Here is a 4,784-nt window from a genome sequence, read left to right as displayed (position 1 = left end):
GTGAGACAGCAAGTTTAACTGCAGGAGAAAAGCAGGGAGGGACACAACATGGGCCCCACCCACTTTCTGTAAGCTCATTGGATTGGTAGCGTGAGTGTCATTGATGGGAGGGGGAGAGGGTTAATACTACATCCTCTTTTCTGTGATTGGCTGGTCTGCGGACGCCTTGAAGGCAAACTCAGTGATGGAGGAAGAAGAGGGGGATGACCTAATTAGTGGGGGAGGAGAATCCAGGAGTTTGAGTAAGAGGGGAAGGTCAGAAGGAAATTTGGATTTCAAGGAAATCATAAAGCTACATTCTGTTGAGCATGTACTAGTGACATAATAAATCATACTGATATTACTCAAAGTGAAATGTGGCAACGCGTGAGCCAGCACAATAAGAGGAAGAGGAGGAAAACCACAGTTTTTTGCTTCTTTAAGGAACTTTACGGGGTGGAAGAGAAACTTTCCTACAGTTTAGGAATGTGACAGCTGGAAGGTCATTCCCCACTTAGCAGAGTGGATACTGTTGAATGAACTTTGCTCTGAAGGGTGAGGAGTTTTTACACTGGGAACAATAACTGAACTATGAAGATTAACATGATTTTCCATGTTGTACTGTGCATGCTGCATGCAGCACCAGCTGATTAAGTCTTAATTATATATAACCCACAAGGTGGCCACTTACTAAACTAATTCTACAGGTCATTTGCTCACTGACAACAGATGATTTTTTTCCCTTACTGACCTCTATGTGTCACATTACTGCTTGGGGTTTTTGTCACTATTGCTTACACAACAAACGTGATATTTGTAAAACAAACAAACAAACAAACAAAAAAAAAAAGGTAAAGTTTTGCTGGGCTGTTCTCTTACCCCTCAGAAGCACTGACTAACTAAATACAGGAACCCATACCTGGTAACATGTTCTTCACAGCACCTGCTACTCCATAACTTAAAGAAAATGAAGACTGTTCACTCATTAATCCTAAGTCAGCCCTTCATACAGCCACTCTCTAAAGCTGCACTGTCCTTTTATACAGACATGACATCACCATCACAACAACGGCTGTCTGTTGTACGGGCTTGTTTGGGAACAATCATAAATATTTTTTTCAATTTCTTCTAAAATTATACAGCATTGCTTCTTGATTTGAGCTCCTCCTCCACAGCGTGCCATTTAAAGTCCGTCTTGCCAACCTGTCCAGACTTGTTGTTTTGATGTATGCAGTGAACACCAGTGAGGGTTGTAGTGTTTATACTATAAAACTGTATTGAAAATAGCTATATATAGCTATGTTATAAATACTCTGCATTACAGAAAAAAAATGTGGAAATTGAAGTGTCTGCTGTGAGACACTGACTTGATAAATTGGCTTGTACTTAAAGTGAATGATATGTAAAAAAAATTACATTGAAATAACAGCTACAGAAGCATATTAGTAGTTGACTGTTTAAATTGATTTATTTTATTTCCCCTTTTCCCTTCAGTGCCTGTTGTGGCCCTACGTAACTTGGCTGATTAAGTACAGTCTCCAAGGAGAAGTATGTTATCATAGATGCTTTTCCTCAGGGCAGAGGCAGACAAAGAGGAACTAGGACCCAAAAATATCTTAAATACGTGATAATTGTATCCCTTTCACTCATTAGTTAAAATACTCCAAGTTTATTGATTTATTTTGCGATAGTGCTCAATCACAAGTTATTTGACCATTTAATGCCTAATGTATCTTATTTGATACATACAATTCTGTGACCTCTTACATTATCAAAACATTTCTTGATTCTGCCCCTAGTGGTGTTCTAGTGTGAAAAACTATCCTTAAAACAAACTACTGCCTCCCAAACTACTATAAATTGTTATTTATTTTAAAAATTGGTAAAGTTTAGTTTGAAGGTCCAATTCAAAATCTGATAAAATATAAAAGCTATATTTAATTTATATTTCATGTTTCTGTTCTTTTAAATGATGAAGTCATCTAACTTGAAATAACCACACCCATCATTGTACAGCATTACTCTCTCTTCTAAACACACCCAGAAAGTTGCTCAACTCAGTCTTTGTGGCCTGTACAAAGCATTTCTACTTCAGTAGAGAGAATGGACGGTCTGACCTTCATTTATTTCCTTTTTTTATAAATATCTAATATTGATGAAAGATACAACATTGTAATTTCAAATAAAAGTAACACAAAAACTATTTGTGTTACCTGTTTCAAAAGTCTAGATGCATTTGCTGCTTTTTGAATCTGTATCGGCAAATTACAACAAATAATGATTTCAAATCATAATGCACATTTCATAATATATAGTACTTAAAGATATTTGAAGCTTTTAACATTATTTCCTCCTTTTTTGCCTTCATTGTGAAGAAATATCAAAGCGTAGCTGTAGAGAGTTTGTTAGCTTTAGCCAAGTTAGCAAAGCACTTGTCTTCCTACTTTTAAGGTTAGCTATTCAATCCCCAATCTCGGGGTTGTAGATACTTTTTGTTTGTTTTTATTTTTATTTTTTGTTTGTTTTTTTTAAAGGGTATTATTTTCTTTTTAATAATTGCATGTAAATACAGAGGCAAAATGTCTGATTAAAGTTGATCTGTGTGTTGGTAAGCCTCTTTAGTGGTAGTTAGAAAGATGAATTAATGTATGTGTTGAGGGAAAAGCTGCCAAGGTGTCACTCAACTAGTACTACAACACCCACTTGCTGTGTATAGATGATGTGGTGCTTAGAGATCTCTTTTGGTGCTGTGCTGTCCGTTTTGTCTATTACAATTACCAAAGGGTGACAGCAGCATCTCAGAGAGGTTTATTTTTTGGTTTATTTTTGCACCTAAATAGACAGCTAACAGCACAGAATACTGCCACTAAAGATAGAATTTTCACTCTATAAAAAAACCCCTCAAAACATTAAAAATTTAACTAAAGAAATTTATGGGTGCAGCCACTGCAGTGTGGCAGCCATTTTATAAAGAGGGCGCACCTGTGGTGACAGCAAAGGTCCTACAGTAAGGTGTTTGTGTGTGTGTGTGAGAGAGAGAGAGAGAGAAAGAGAAAGCGAGAAGAGGCGTGCGCATCTATACACATTGAATGACAACACTGAATCACTGATGTCCATTTTAAACCAATAAAAACTGTCGATTGTTCATTAAATTCATCCTGTTGCTCTGAATCACTATATATTACTGTATCTGGGAAGGTGTGTTCTTGATTCCAGTCTTACACACACACTTGCTCCTGGACTGCTAGCTAGCGTTGCTACAACGATAGGGACATTCTGTAAATGCTGACTCACTCTAAAACAGACTCAGAGGTCACAGATGTGTGAGGACTCAAAGAACCCCTCAAACAACCAAGTGCTGTTCGGAAACGAAAACTCATACATTTTTTTTTTTTAAAACCTGAACCATGAGTGCTAGGAGGCTTGTAGGAATGCATGGATATAATTTATTTTGCCCTAATGTGAACAGAATTTAAGCGGTGGCAAGTTAAAAAACATGAGAATTGTGTTTTCGGTCTGTGAATGACAGGTTTCTGTAGAATGGGGGTCAATGGGAAAAAGTAGGCTCTGTGACACTTGGAGCAATGTAGCTCAAAATCTGCAAGTTCAAGCTCTTTCAGAGCAGAGGTTCATTTGAAGCCAACTTAATTTCCTCTGTTTTAATATATAATTTGTGTAAGTACAGGGAAAGCTCTGGGCGTAAGACACTTGTGTGAGTGGAAAGAATTTTGAGCGATTTTCATATTTTTCCTAAAATGTAACCGGCGATTGTGTCAAAACCATCAAAGATATGAAAATGTCCTGCAGACTTTTATCTTTTGTGACATGTTCAAACTTTGAATGATGTTTCTATGTGAAAGCATGACTAAGTTGTATAGTTCCAAAGTGGCCTGGGTTTTTGGCTCATTTTGGCCCATACCTATTCATTTCAATGGGAAGAATTTTGCAGTTTTTGTGAATTACGAAAACAGCATAAGGGCCGGGGTATACTTGCTGTTAGTGACACGCCCGTGTATGTATCATGGCTGCCACACACTTCTAGCATTCTTTTGGAATATAGGCCACTTGCGTTGACAACCGGCAATGTGTCGCATGCATGTGTTGCAATATTGACTTGAATGCTAGTCTTAATGCTTTGAGCATTGGCACCCATAATTAACAAGTTCCTTAAATGCTACCGATAGTAATTTTTAAACTAAGACACTTTTTTTGCATTTTTTTATTTGTGACTAGAACATCACATTGATATGCATAATAGTTAACCCTGATTCTGGTTTAATTATGGCTGAAAATTTTGCTGTTGTAATCCCCAAATACCAACTGCTTGACAGCAAGAATTACTGAAAAGGTAAGCTGTAAGCTATCCAGTTCATGAAAGAATCAACTGAGGCATAGCAATGTGGACATTCTTCGATTGAGAAATTTATTTTTAATTTATTCCGTTATTATTCAATTTTTGCTTTTAAAGTCCCTGTAAATGGCAAAGTGTTCCTTTTGGTCTTGTTTTTGGTATTTGGTCTTGTTCTGACTGAGTAGCTGTTAACTTAGCTTCCAGGGTTCCTCTTCAACTCCAAGTTAAGAGTATTCTGACTGCTACCTTTGCAGGCAAGGCTGTGACCACCAGTATGTAGTTCACACAAATCCAATGAAGCACACAAAGAAGTTGAGCATAAATTACCTGCTATTCAACAACTGTTCGCGGCAGAAGAAAAAGTTAAGGTCAAATCACAATTGATTTTGATTGATATGCCTGTTAACAGAGGTATAACTGTTTGCAGGACTTTTTCATGGGATAACAGCAAAAA

This window comes from Melanotaenia boesemani, chromosome 1 (assembly GCF_017639745.1).
Source record: "Melanotaenia boesemani isolate fMelBoe1 chromosome 1, fMelBoe1.pri, whole genome shotgun sequence".
Taxonomy (NCBI): domain Eukaryota; kingdom Metazoa; phylum Chordata; class Actinopteri; order Atheriniformes; family Melanotaeniidae; genus Melanotaenia; species Melanotaenia boesemani.
Note: the sequence above shows the minus strand (reverse complement) of the source record.